A 13744-nucleotide genomic window follows, 5' to 3' on the forward strand; every position below is an offset into this window, starting at 1 on the left:
CTCTTCCAGGAATTTCTTTACAATCATTATAGTGGTCTCTAGATGTCTAATATTGTTGGTATATAGTTGAATTAATAGTTTTAAAACTTACAAGGTATTGAAATACTTTATATTAAAATTTTCCTAATAGACAATACAACTGCATTAATACTTAATCTCTGTCTAATGTGGCTAAAAAGGTATTAAATATTCATACAATACTTGTTTAAATTGATATAATTTTCATACTTCTTAAATATCTCAACAAGCATGTGATACAGATAACATTGCATATCTATGCAAAAAAGCTCAAAACCAGGTGAATAAAGTGCTGCTGATGGTAGGTGTTAACAAACATAGTTGCTGACATACTGTATATTGTTTACAAAACATTACAGAATTAAAATTTAATATGTTTATTGTGATTTATGTAATCCAGTTTAAGACCTAGAACCTAGTGAATGTGACAAAAGTAAAGATTAATTTGCAGTGAACAGTTTAACGTTACATTTTCTTTAGTATTACTTATTGTTCTACAGATACGGACATTTGTTTGGACTGTGAGTATTCAACCTATCAAAATGCTCAGGATACAACAATGGGAGTTAGAATACACACTTCCAGAACTCCATAGGAGGGAATGTGTAACACAATAAACAGTTTTCACAACACACATTTTCTAGTTTAATTAAACAAAAAACAATTACTGCCACTTGATTCACAAAGTCACTCTTCTTTTCTTCCCTGTAAAAAATATCTTTGCTTATACAACATTTTTTTTAGTCTTTTCCTGATTCATTTCATACATCATCTTCTCCTTTTCAGAAATAATTATCCTGCTTTCTGTTAAACATTTAAACATCTCCTGACTTAAGTGTTTATATTTTACATTGTCTTCCCCCTTTCTCATTACTTGATATCATAAAATATACCTTTTACATTTTTTTCTTTGAAACTTATCCACCAATCCATCTAATTTTCATAAAAAATTCTCATGTTTCCATATTATAATATGTGATACTCAAAACCATCTTTTCCCATAGCTTTTTCCATATCCATTTCTTTTAAAATTACATTAAATTCTCCTACACTTACATCTTTTCCATATTCTTATTGTCCACTTCACTTAACTTTTTAACTTTCTATTTCTGCTTTCTTCTATATCTCTTTTTTAAATATGTTCTCTGTATACTTCCTCATTAACTTAAGTATTTGTTTTTTGTGTATTCACTCTCTATCCTTCACTGTTCTTTAACACTCTTATTATTCTCTCATTTTCTTCAACAATGTTGTTCAAATATGGGGCCACCTTTTCTTTTCTTCTCTGTAAAAATATATTTGCTGATACATTTTTTTTATTTTTTCCTGATTCATTTCATATATCTACTTCTTTTCAGAAATAAGTATCTTGTTTTCTATTATATCCTTAAACATCTCCTGACTTAGTCACATACATTTCACTTTTTCTTCCCTCTTTCTCATTACTTGATATCATAAAACACACCTTTTATATTTTTCTTTAAAACTTATCCACCATTCTATCCAATTTTCATTAAAAATTCTCATGTTTAGGCAATCCCTCCATAATTAATCTCTTCTCTTCCTTCTTTATCTAAATCTGTTTAAGTCTCTTAATACCGTTGCCTAATTTTATATATCCTTCCCTTTCTTGAACTTCTATCCATATAGCTAAATTATCTGAAAATCCTGTTTCCTTTATTCTTTTTTGTACTGTTTTAAGCTATCAGATATTACAAAGTAATCAATTTCCATTTTATCTCATTTCTTTTACATGTCCAGTATTTCTCATCCCATATATATAACTTTCCACTGTTCATTATTTCATATACCTTCTTAATATCACTTATTTTTTTGTTCTTCTTAAATTACAATTAAAGTCTCCCAGTAATATTATTTTCATATTTACTCCTGCATAGTTCAATATCTTTTTAAACATTACTTATCTTTCTTTCATTGTAACATACCCATAAATTGCAATAATTCTATGCAGATCTTTTCTCATTCTTATATCTATTATTATTGTTCTACCTAACTTTGCAATAGTATAATCTAAAACTTTTGCTTCATTACATAACACTGCAATACCCAAGTATGTATCTTTTCCCATATTCTAAATAATATTCCTACCCCATAATTTTTTTCTTGTAACCTTCCTTCATCTGTTAAAATTCTCACATCGTCATATATGATTATATGCATATTAAGTAAAGCACACCATTCTAAAATACCTATTCTTCTTTTAATGTTTATTATACATATATAAATATTTATCACTATGATTCTCAGTCTTTTTTTAATAAAACCAAAAACTGCTAAACAACTCCAAAGAACAAAGTAAAAATAAAAAAGCAGCTAACCAAAGACCAGGAAGGAACCGGACCACAAAACTTAGAAGCTTTCGTTCGTTTAATAAAACACCACGAACTTCATCTCATTCCTTTACTTTTCCCTTACCCTTTACCTTTTTATTTTCCTTCATGACTACACCTTTAAACTTTCTTTTTCTGTCTTTCACTCTCTTCCCTATAGAGTTCTTTTCACCTCTCACCACTCCCTAGCTGACATCTTCATCTTCACTTGTTTCTTGTACCAATTCTTTCACTTCATCATTTTCATCCTTTTTATCTACTGTTTTTATCATCAATGCATTCTTCACATTTTTTCTATACTGCTATCTACAAATTCACGCATTCTTTAACGCTACATTTTCTTCACAATCCCTCCACACATGTCCCGTTTCCCACATATTTTACATATATCACACTTTTTAGCTTCAAGCCCTAGCTTCCCACAAATAAAACATTTTATTTTTATCACAATTTCTAATTAAATGATTGTCTTTTCCACAAAAATAGCAGGTTTTTGGTTGTGCCCTACATTTACCATATCATCTATTTCCATCTACATTTATTACACTTGAAATGTGCATAAGTTTCCCATTTTACATTTTTAAAATCACTCCACAGTCCCATCCTCCAGTCCATAATCCTCTATCATCATACATTTTTGTAATGTCCATCACTTCTTTACATACAGTCTTTAAATGATCTTTCAATGCTTCTTTCTCAACTTCAGTATGAAACTGGACAGTAATTCATTTTGTCTCTCTGTTTAATGGTTGCACTACATATAAATTCCAGGAATTACAGTCTTTCTTTTTTCAAACTTTTCTAAAAATTCCCCCACATACTGACCTGTTTCAAAAGAAAAAAAAAACTGTCACAGGATGTCTGTTTATATGTATAAAAGTTCTTACTTTCTTAGGTGAAATACCAAGAACTGCAATTGCTGAGTCCCAAACCTCATACCTTTCGAGGTCTTTTTCTGCTTTGCAATTCAACTACTACCACTATCTCTCTTTTTTCTTCCACTTGCTTCTGTCCCTTCTTAAACTTTTTGGCATATGATTTCTTCTTAACATCTATCACTTTCACCTCCTCTTCCTGTATTCTGTCCATTATTTCACCCCACGAAGCTGCCACCTCCCTCTCTGGTTCACTTTCATTTAACATGTCCCTTAAATAAACATCCTGCAACCCTCCCAATCAGAGGGTTGTAATAGTACATCCTTGCTGACTCTCTCCATCTTACTAGAACAGCCTCCGCTGGAATAAACACTCCGAGTCTGGTACAGGTCCAACAACCTTCTGCTCCTTCACTTCCTTCATTCCACCCTTCTCTGCTGAGGCAGATGACCTCTCTGCTTCCTCCACTTCACTTAACTGCCTTTCTCATAAAGGCTCTGCCACCTCCATGTTGGGATCTCCTCCTCTGATACAATATTCACCTCACACTCACCACACTTCTGCCTGTTTCTCTGTGCCCGGAAAGGAAACAGGAAGTTGGGCACACCACCAGCAATAGCATCCCTGTATGCTATGTGCAGGGGAAATTCCCTAATGTTCTGACCAAATTTCCCCTAGTAATAATATAAAATACCACTTCAGGTCTCTGATAAGAATAGACCATAAGCCTAATGAGACTAAGCCTGTCAACAAAGAGTGGACAGATAGATAAAAATGTAAATAAATAAGGTTGTATGCATGTGCCATTTCTGTGACAATATACAAATTATACAATACTACATGGCCCATATGCATAGTAATGCCATGATCAACATGCAACCAGAAGATACTGCACTTTCCATAAATACATAATATTTCATGAGGTGACATATGCTGAGACAGATTCACAAGCCTCCCTAAATATAACAGACAACTGAGCATAAAAAAAAATCACTTCAATATATTAACTAATCTGCAGGGGGAAATGGATACTAAGCATCTGTATAATGCAGCCTCCCAGCATAGTGCAATATGTAAGCCTATTAAGGCTTGTTTTGTATAAACTACAGTAGGAATATAGCAAGTTTAATGTATGAGCTGAGGAATCTAATGGATTCGCTGAATACTTCCTGCATTCATGAGTGGTGTCTGCCATGTTTTCTACATTATCCACATACAAGACATCACCTTTTAATCAGCTTCACATGTTCACTGACAGCCAACTTGCTGTACAGATTTTGCACAGAGCTGAATCAGAGATAATGACACCAACAAGTGGGTCATGTACAAGTATATACATATATGCATAAGCAGTTAGAAGCATAGAGGCAGCAGGGTGAACATGAATGTCCACTGGCATTTAACAAGTGTCCGTTCAGTCTCATGCACATGCATTTCTAGTCATGCTAATGAATACTGCCATTACGTTATATGTATTGTTCTTCATTACAGCTTTTTGAATGCTGCTCGTGTACAGGCACAGCAAATAGATTCCTTTTCCAGTCTCTATATCCTACCTCTCAGGTCAGATTTGTCTGAATAGTGGTAGTATGAAGGAAAGAGGTTTTTGCAACATGCAGGGTTAGTAAGTATGGGTAAGGTGATTAGGGGCATATATCTCAATTGTCTAGAATTTTGCAGAATGTCAATATTTTTGCCTCGTTTTTTTTGGTCTGTCCTTATACCATTTGTGGTTTCCTGGGAAATCACTGTGGTTTGAAGTCACTAAATTATGACATTTGAGTTTCCAACTTCATAGTCTTCAAAATGCATGGTAATTCAAACACTGTTATTCTATAAACTTTCTAAGTTTATAACAGTAATATATAAAATCTATTCCTCATTTTGAGCCAACATCAACCAACCTTTTTTGTCTTTGACCAGAATTCTTACATTTAGAGTTTGAGAGGTATTGCCCATGGAAAAGATTTCTGCATCATGGCAAGCCTTTTGATTCTTAGACTGGTCTCCTGCTATGGTTTTCTCTTTACAAGGTTAGTAACTCTTGCTGGTGAAGCCGCATGCTAATGTAGTAGTTCAGAGGAGTGGCCAGTGCTAATTTGCCATGTGCTCTCACCCATAACTGCTTGCAGAACCCACTTTTAATTTCGGGAATTAAACTGTTTGCTAACAGTTTACAGTCTTAAACCACTGAGCTTAAGTACCAGATAACTGCAATGGAGTTTGTATTACCTATGAACGTTATGAACTATTTAAAGAGCTGGCGTTGTCTATCAGGCTGTAACTGGTATGAACCATACCTCTGTCACTTCTATGGGTCAAAAGAGAAAAAGGTTTTCTGTTTAGGGGCCTGTCCCTGCAGCTGAATCGTGCTTGGGAAAAACAAAGACACACGCCTAAACTTTACAGTATTAAACATCTGCTGCATCCCTGGAAATGGAAAGGGTGACTAATCTGTTGCTTTAGGAAAGCAGGAAAATGTGTTGCTCTTCACCTTTTATTCTCTCAGTCTAGTTATAGACTTTATAAATAGCCCACGTGGTCTGCTTTACTGCTTATGATGGCAATGAGCTACAAATTACATAACTTTGCAACTGTAGATACAGTTATTGATGGTCATAAAGACGTTAGCCATTGCTGTTTTAATTTTTTGAACACATCTGTAAGCAACTATCAGTAAGTCATTTTATCACTTATTTACCCCATAACTTGAGCACAAATAAAACTCATTTTAGTTGTTTTTCAGTCAAGGCTATTTCTATATGTCATCCATGCATTCGGCCACAGATTAAGTAAACCTGGTGGCTGAATCGGTTATCATGGAAAACATATTATAAAGCCAACATACGATGATAAATTCTGAAACACTTTATTTATTGTAATTCTCTAAAACTGGATTACATACTCCCAGACTATTTTACAGGAAGTTAAGTATTTTTCTTACATCATATAATGCTGATAATCTAACGATAAACAGGGTGAAATGTCTTAAGCAGCTGTACAAACAATGCTTAGGATTCAGATATAGCACAGCAATGACAGACATCATTTTTTATTTACTTCGCTTTACATTTGGTAACTATGTGGGTGGTCAGATGCACAATGGACCATTTTCAGTCATGACCTGTATGTACATCAGGATCACTGAATACTTGTGCTACAAAAGTACTTTCTAGAAGATGACACATTCAGAAAACAGAGACGGAATTTAATAAAAGTTTCCACTTAATACAGAACATTTGTAGAAGTGAAAATAAACAGCAAAACTTAAAACTTAGCAACATATGTTTTCATTCCAGAAAGCATTAAAATGGTCATGTGGCAAAAAAAATGCTGTTATCAATCTCCTTAAGCCTTGAGCCCTGTGTAAAACATTTTATTTACTTATTCATTTGTTTGTCAGCTGGGTTGTTCTAATGATCTAGATGGACTCTCTTCCTTCATAACCTTGGCAACATGGCAAAATTACAAAGTTACATAGTAAAATTTAAATTAGAACAAAATACAGAAAATACGATCCAGCATACCACACAAACCAGAAATCACATAGTAATATATCTCATGCAGCAATAAATAATCAATAAATTGGGTGGCAGCTGGCACAAACAGTTAAGGCTGTGAAAGGTACAGGGTTTGATTCCCTCAGCCTTAATTTTTCTGCTGTGTGACTTAATGACTTATCCAGGCAGTTCTTTGGGGCAATTGGGAAATTGGACTAGGCTCCTCAATTGCCCCCTGGAGTGCAAGTCTAGTAACTATTTATGAATCCTATGAAATATTAGAGGTACAAACAGATCATCATAACTAGCACATTAATATCTACAGGTACACAAAGATCATATAAACATCAGTCTGCCCATCACAGCAGGCCACACAATATAGTAAGAATTGCAGGTATATGGCGTTAGGATAAAGAAAAAGTACCAGAATGTGGCACATAGACAGCAGCAACCTTAGAACCAACAGACGAGTATGAAGAAGATGTTACTCAGCAATAAAGAGTAGGTCTAGGATGAGAAGATAGATATATGTGTACTCTCAATATTCAATTATGCAGCATAAACTGCACACGTCTAAGAACTATTCAGCAGGTCCTGACTGTATATGACAATCAATGCAGGAGAGCAAAATAGGCATACAGAAGAGGACTTTAAAGTAAACAAGTATTCAATTCACTTCTTGTGACGCACATACCATTATAACATTCCATTAGGAGGCCTGAAGAACGTGTCTCCCAACCCAACTACATTATAATACGATGACATGTCAGGATTCAGGGTTTACTGAATTCTTAGTCCTTTTCAAATAACAAAAACTGGCAACACTCTATAAAGTTGTTTCACATCAATAAACACTACCAGCAAAGCACAACATAATAATCCGTCCTCATGCTTCACAAATAATACAATACATACTTGTGTCACACATGAATGTAGGACGGGGAGCCAGGAATGCAGCAGCAATGTTATGGCTGGAATGCCTGGAATAACGGGAGAAAATTAGTCAAAACAGGCCTGTAGAAATAAAGAGGCATGGATTATGTTGTGATATGAGGGAGCTTGGGTGTCTGATAAAATATAAAAAGTAATTCACAAGAGAAATTTATTATGAAGCCAAAATGAATACATTTTATTTCTGTTTCTGCTTGTTTGCATGTTACACAGCACTGTGCACTGCCACTCAATTGTGCACCATAGCCAGACAGATTACTCCAACAGCTTTTCCCTTAGCTACAGCTGTAGCACATTAGTGTAGCCCTCAACCTCAATACTTTCCCAGTCAAATCCGCTAGTGAGCAGCTGAAACCTATTAAACTACCAAAAAAAAAAAAAAAAAAAAAAAAACGTCAGAAATATCCATCCACTGAGTTCCTCCTTAATCTTTCCTGAAAAGCCCCCCTTAGTGATAACAGTCTTCAGCCTAGCATTATGGACAGTTGGACTACCATTGTTTCTGCTGCCAGCCTTGTTGATTTGGGTCTCTTAAGGCAGTGTAGCAATTGCCTCATGTACACAGACAACCTTCTACTAATAACTCACTCTAGTACAGAGTGTGAGAGATGTATCTACACCAAGAATCATTAATTAATGTTCTTTAGCACTCAAAACAGTAACATTGAAGAGGTTGTAAACCCACTCACCACTATACATGCACATAATACCATAGTATGCATCTAACATAAAAATCAACATATGCGGAGGTTCTCTCAAAACACTTACCGAGACACTAGAGACCTCCAAAACATAAGACTGCTGCAACTAACACAGATCCCACAACAACCATGACACATAGCAACACCAGTGGCTCACCTACCAAGCCCAAAAGGCGTAACACTCAAAAAATGTTCTAGTCATTGGAGACTCGATAGTGAGCCACACAGATGTTTCACTCACCAGGCTGGACAAGAAGAAAGTCAGTCAGCTGCCTGCCTAGTGCCAGGATTCATCAGATCATGCATGCATTCGAGTGTCTCAGCAACAAGTACCATTTTGACTCTGTCATAGTTTATGCTGTAGTGAACGACCTGAGATGTACCTCATTGGACTATATGAAGAGAGACATGACTGAGCTCTCTGAGCACATGTCCCAGGCAGGTATGTCCCTAGCCTTAAGAAGCATACTACCCTCACCTACAATGATGCCACAGTATAAACAAAAAATTATTGATTTCTATCATACCACTCAACCTCTTAGTGCAAGAAATCTGGACAAAGCCTGACAAAATGGGGGGACAAAGGACCAAAAATAGGGACAAATTTTAAATATTGCTCTTATAAGCTTAGAAAGTTGCTAGAGTATCAGGGTCTGTGTTAACATACATTTTCTGAAGGATTTGAAGTCTAAAACACAAAGCTATGTCATTATTTAGTGACTTCAGTCATCAGATCATCCTAGTGATTTGCCAGAAAGCCACAAATTTTATGAGAAACAGACCAAAAATATTAGCCAAAAATTTGAACATTCTGTGAAAATCTGGACAGTTGAGAGGTATGATTTCAATAATTGGCTAAGTTTTTGGTGTCATTCAAAGGGGATCCAGTTCCTGTCAGCCTGGGAAGCCATGGTCAACAAACCTTGTTGCTTTGCGGGTGACAAGTTGCACCTGGCACCTCTAGGCCTTCAGCTGCTGGCAAAGGCTCCTGCCTCCTCCATAGTGCCTTTTTTAGGCAAGGTCTCGAAAGCAAACTTACCGATGTGAAATTTGCCAATCATAACAAAATAAGTCCTACTGCTAAATGTTAGGAGCTTAAATCGAAAACTACACACCCTGGAAGCACTTCTACCACTGGAAGATGTCGATGTCTGTGCAGTCACAGAAACCTGGTTCAAGGCCTCAGAGAGTATCCCGGCCTTGCAAGGCTATAATGCTCTTCCACACATTCAGACGGAAAAATGAACATGTGAGAACCAAAGGAGGGGGTGTTTGTATCTATATTAGAGATAAATCACCTCCCATCTAGTTAGACTGGACAACTCCATGGAGTAACTCCAAGTTCAGGTTACAGTGGGTGACCCTAATTCAAGTCATAGCCATTTATAGATCCCCCTCCAGGGGTCACAATGTGCACAAAGCCTACTTGACCAAACTAGAGACCATCCAAATATTACCGAACACTCTGTTGTGGGAGATTTCAATTATCCCACCATCAAATGGGAAACCTACAATAGTCCTAACCCACTAGCACAAATGTTCCTTGACTTTGTTAACACAAATGCCCTGGAACAAATTATTCATACTCCAAGAGGAACAAACATACTAGTCTCGTCCTCACTAACATGTCAAACATCTGCATTACCACAACTGTCAGACCCTCATTAGTTCAATCTGACCACAAATCAGTCACCTTCAAGCTGATACTAGCACCAGAACTCCCAATGGGTGAAATGAGACTAAAAAACTTCACCAAGGAAAACTATACCTTCCTAAGTGAAGGTATTAATGCATTCTGAGCCCCCTCCCCTAGCTGGAAGTGGTAACTACACCGAAGCTTAAACTACAGTCCTGTACAATCACTTTCATAACTGTACAGACTCGGCTATACTAGAAAGAATCAAAGCCAGAGCCCCAAGTAAAAACAAGCTGCCATGGTAGATATCCAGCTTCAACAAACTTTACAATAAATGGCCACCCCTAGAAATGCTGTAGAAGTGGCAGTAGCCCTAGTGGAATGAATAACAAAATGCAATGCAAAACCCAATCCACCTAGAAGGCTTGCCTGCGAACCCAAAAGCAAAAGAAACAAACAACTGCTGAGACTGCCTAAAATCCTTAGTCCTGCTCAAAATTTTGGGGATCTGCTGCAAACAAATAAAATGAATAGTTTTTTTTGGTTTAAAGCCAAACTAGAAAGATAGGCAAAAAGGAAGAAGGAAAGTGCGTAAAGATACCCTATTATATGAAAAAAAAAAAAGCTCTACCGCCATGGGGGCTGCAACTCAGAAACCCTTCTTGCAGAAGTAATGGCCAACAAAAAGCAGTAAAGGATGCGAAACAATGGTGGTTTAAAACTTGTTGAGGAAGTTGAGACCCTGCTGTCTTCAAAACAGAATATGCCAGGGTGACCCTCCCTCCCTGACAACACAGGTGTGGGTGGAATAAAGGCCATGGAGGAGCTTTCCAGACTCTCTCCTCAGTAATGGGTACCAGTGCTGCCGAGGGCAATCTGGAGCTATTAAAATCATCCTATGAAACCTAACTTAAACTGGCGGCTGGTGGTTTTAGGTGGAGAAGAGAACAGATCTATGTCTGTTTTCCCCATGACACTGTCAATTTTTGAAATACATGAAAGATCAGTTTCCTTCACGGGGGGATCATGATGTTCTGCTAACACACATGCTAAGGGAGTCTGTGCTCCCGCAGAAACCTTGCAGTCTCCCATAAAATCATTGCTTACCTGCACAATGGGTAAGAATGTGTTGTCTGTTAGAATCAACACCTGCCCTGGGAAAAAGTAACCCCTTGAAGCCATTAATGCAAACTGGACTGCTAACATCTCTTGTAGATGCTGTAGTCTGGCAGGCCACTTGTCTTGTATCCACTTTCCATTTAGATGAGCTCCCAAGCAATGTCTGAGGCATCCCTTGTTTAGGTGACATTCCCTGAGCCCACCACAAAATTGGCAGTGTTGTGCCCATTTTGAGATACCATTGCAGCTTCCTCATATGCAGTTTGGCATTGGGAAGAAGCACCAGAATACAAGATGCCATGATCACACCCAGAAAGCTTGAGAGTGAGAGGGGTACTACTTGGACTTTATTTTCGTCACAGAATACCCTAGGCATCTTAGCACTGCTATGGCTAGAATCAGGCAGCCAAGTAAGGATAGATTTGAAAATTCTTTTTAGCCTGAAGTAAGCTATCTTAAATTTTGAAAAGAGACAGCAGCCTTCCCCTTCAGGTGCTGCCAGGCGGAAATGAGAATGTAGCAGCTGAAAAGGTCATTTTGGTCTTGCTTACTTAAAGGACTGGACCCCTGCCCTATTTCTACTAAACGGAGGCTGCACCTGCAAAAAATCCTTAACAGTTTGCATAGACTTAGCCTTGTCCTCCATTTTCTTTAAGACTGCTTCCACAGGCGAACCAAACAACACATCAGACTGCAGATTTCAATGAAAGGAGATAATTCTGATATTTTAACATGTGAAACTGACAATTCAACGCCCTCATGGCTAAAGTGGAAGAAGTATACACTTTCTTCCCCATCTATCCCTTCACCACTTTAGCCCCCTGAGAGACAGTTTCGTCTGCTGCCTAGACTCTAAAAAGATACTTATGAGCTTCAGGCACCCTATAGTACAGGGAGCCTCTGCAAAAACATCTAGCTAAGGGGGGTAAAAACAAAATTCCCTAAGCCTCTTCCTGGAGGCCCTGGGGTAAAACAAGAATTCCCTAAGCCTCTTCCTGGAATCAGATCAGAATCAGAATAGGAGGATACTCCTGCAAGTCTTCATCAAAACTCTCAAAAACAGTTCACCCACTAGGCCTCTTATCAGGAGGGGCATAGAACGTTTCTCAAACTTAGGCCTGAAGCACCAGGAGAAACCCCCACTGAAGTTAAACTTGGCCTGCCCCCTCTCAAAGAAGCCTAAACAGAAGAAGGGAGGCTCTAACACCTTAGGAAGAGAGGGAAGAACAGCCACCTGAGAAGCCCCCTGCCCTACTGGCCAGGATACTTCCTTACATCCAGTAACAACAGTAAAGTCTCCTCCTGAGACTCAAAAAACCTGGCAAAAAAACCTCACCACTGAGCCTTCTAAAGATCCGGCCCCTGGGACTCGGTTCTTTCCACTCTAGGCTTTGCTGCTTTGTCCTTGCGCTTTTAAAACTAACCTGGCACAGTCTAACCTTCTCTTAATAGTGCGTTTGTTAATCCTATGGTGTATCTGTTTCCCACAAGAAATACAGTTATTCACTTTTGACATCCGGTTAAATACTGAGGCAAGAAAAGATTCGGTCTGAAACTCTGACTTGTTAGGACTGCAGCAATGTGGAATGAAGAACATCGCTAAAAGTTGCTGTCCAAGAAAACAAAGGAGAGACTCCAACAGGCAAATAAGGCAACTTGTTAAATCCTCTAAGGGCTTCTTTGAGAAAAGCTTAGGAAGCACAGCCAAAGATAACCATAAGATATTTTACAGCTACATACATAACCTAAAAGGTAGGGCCCAAGCATGTGCAGAACTAGTGACCAATGGGATCACACACACTGACCCCACAGTAATAGCAAACCTGCTAGTGGACAGGTTTGGTGAAATTTTTTTTTAATTTAATTTAATTAATTTATTTATTTAACATTTAACGGGAAAGTCTGACTAGGTTCCACAGATCCTGTTTTCAGCAGAGGCCCGGGTAGAAACACTCCAGAAGCATGTCTTTAGAATGTGTGAGGAAACCGGAGTACCCAGAGGAAACGCACGCGAACGCAGGGAGAACATGCAAACTCCACACAGAAGGCACCCCAGCCGAGAATCGAACCAGAGAACCTCTTGCTGTGAGGTGACAGCATTAACCGCTGCACCACTGCGCCGCCCATAAATTATAAATTTATAAATTTCACTCCCTTAGCCCTCCAAACCTATCACAAACATTTCCCCAAACTCACCCGCCCCCACATATCTGAAGAACAGGTCATTAAAGCTTTGTCCAAGGCAAAAAACACAGTCTCTATGGAACTAGACAGCATACCAGACAGTCTTTTAAACAGGCTAAAACATGAACTAGTATCACCATTAAGTACCCTTTTCAATCATAGTCTAAACACAGGCTTTGTTCCTGTCGAATGGAGAACAGCAACAATTATTTCCTTAGGGTGGCCTAGCAACAGATCCAGGGAATTACAGACCCATAAGCCTGACCAGCCTCATCTGTAAGGCCATGGAACATATCAGTATGGACCTCATGAATAAAGGCATAGGCAACCACCAGACTCTGGATGCTACCTAATTCTGTTTTGTCAAGGGCAGATCCTGACTGTTAAACCTGGTGGATTGTTTGAAAA

The 13744-nt window shown here is 38.0% G+C and overlaps 1 protein-coding gene across 2 annotated transcripts in view; it reads right to left on the bottom strand.

Annotated features, from left to right (window-relative positions):
• CCN4 (cellular communication network factor 4) overlaps positions 1-13744 on the bottom strand; it is a 442762-nt gene that overhangs the window by 260289 nt on the left and 168729 nt on the right. The window lies entirely within an intron of this gene.

This window comes from Protopterus annectens, chromosome 3.part1 (genome assembly GCF_019279795.1).
Source record: "Protopterus annectens isolate FY-2018-M chromosome 3.part1, PAN1.0, whole genome shotgun sequence".
NCBI classification, from domain to species: domain Eukaryota; kingdom Metazoa; phylum Chordata; order Ceratodontiformes; family Protopteridae; genus Protopterus; species Protopterus annectens.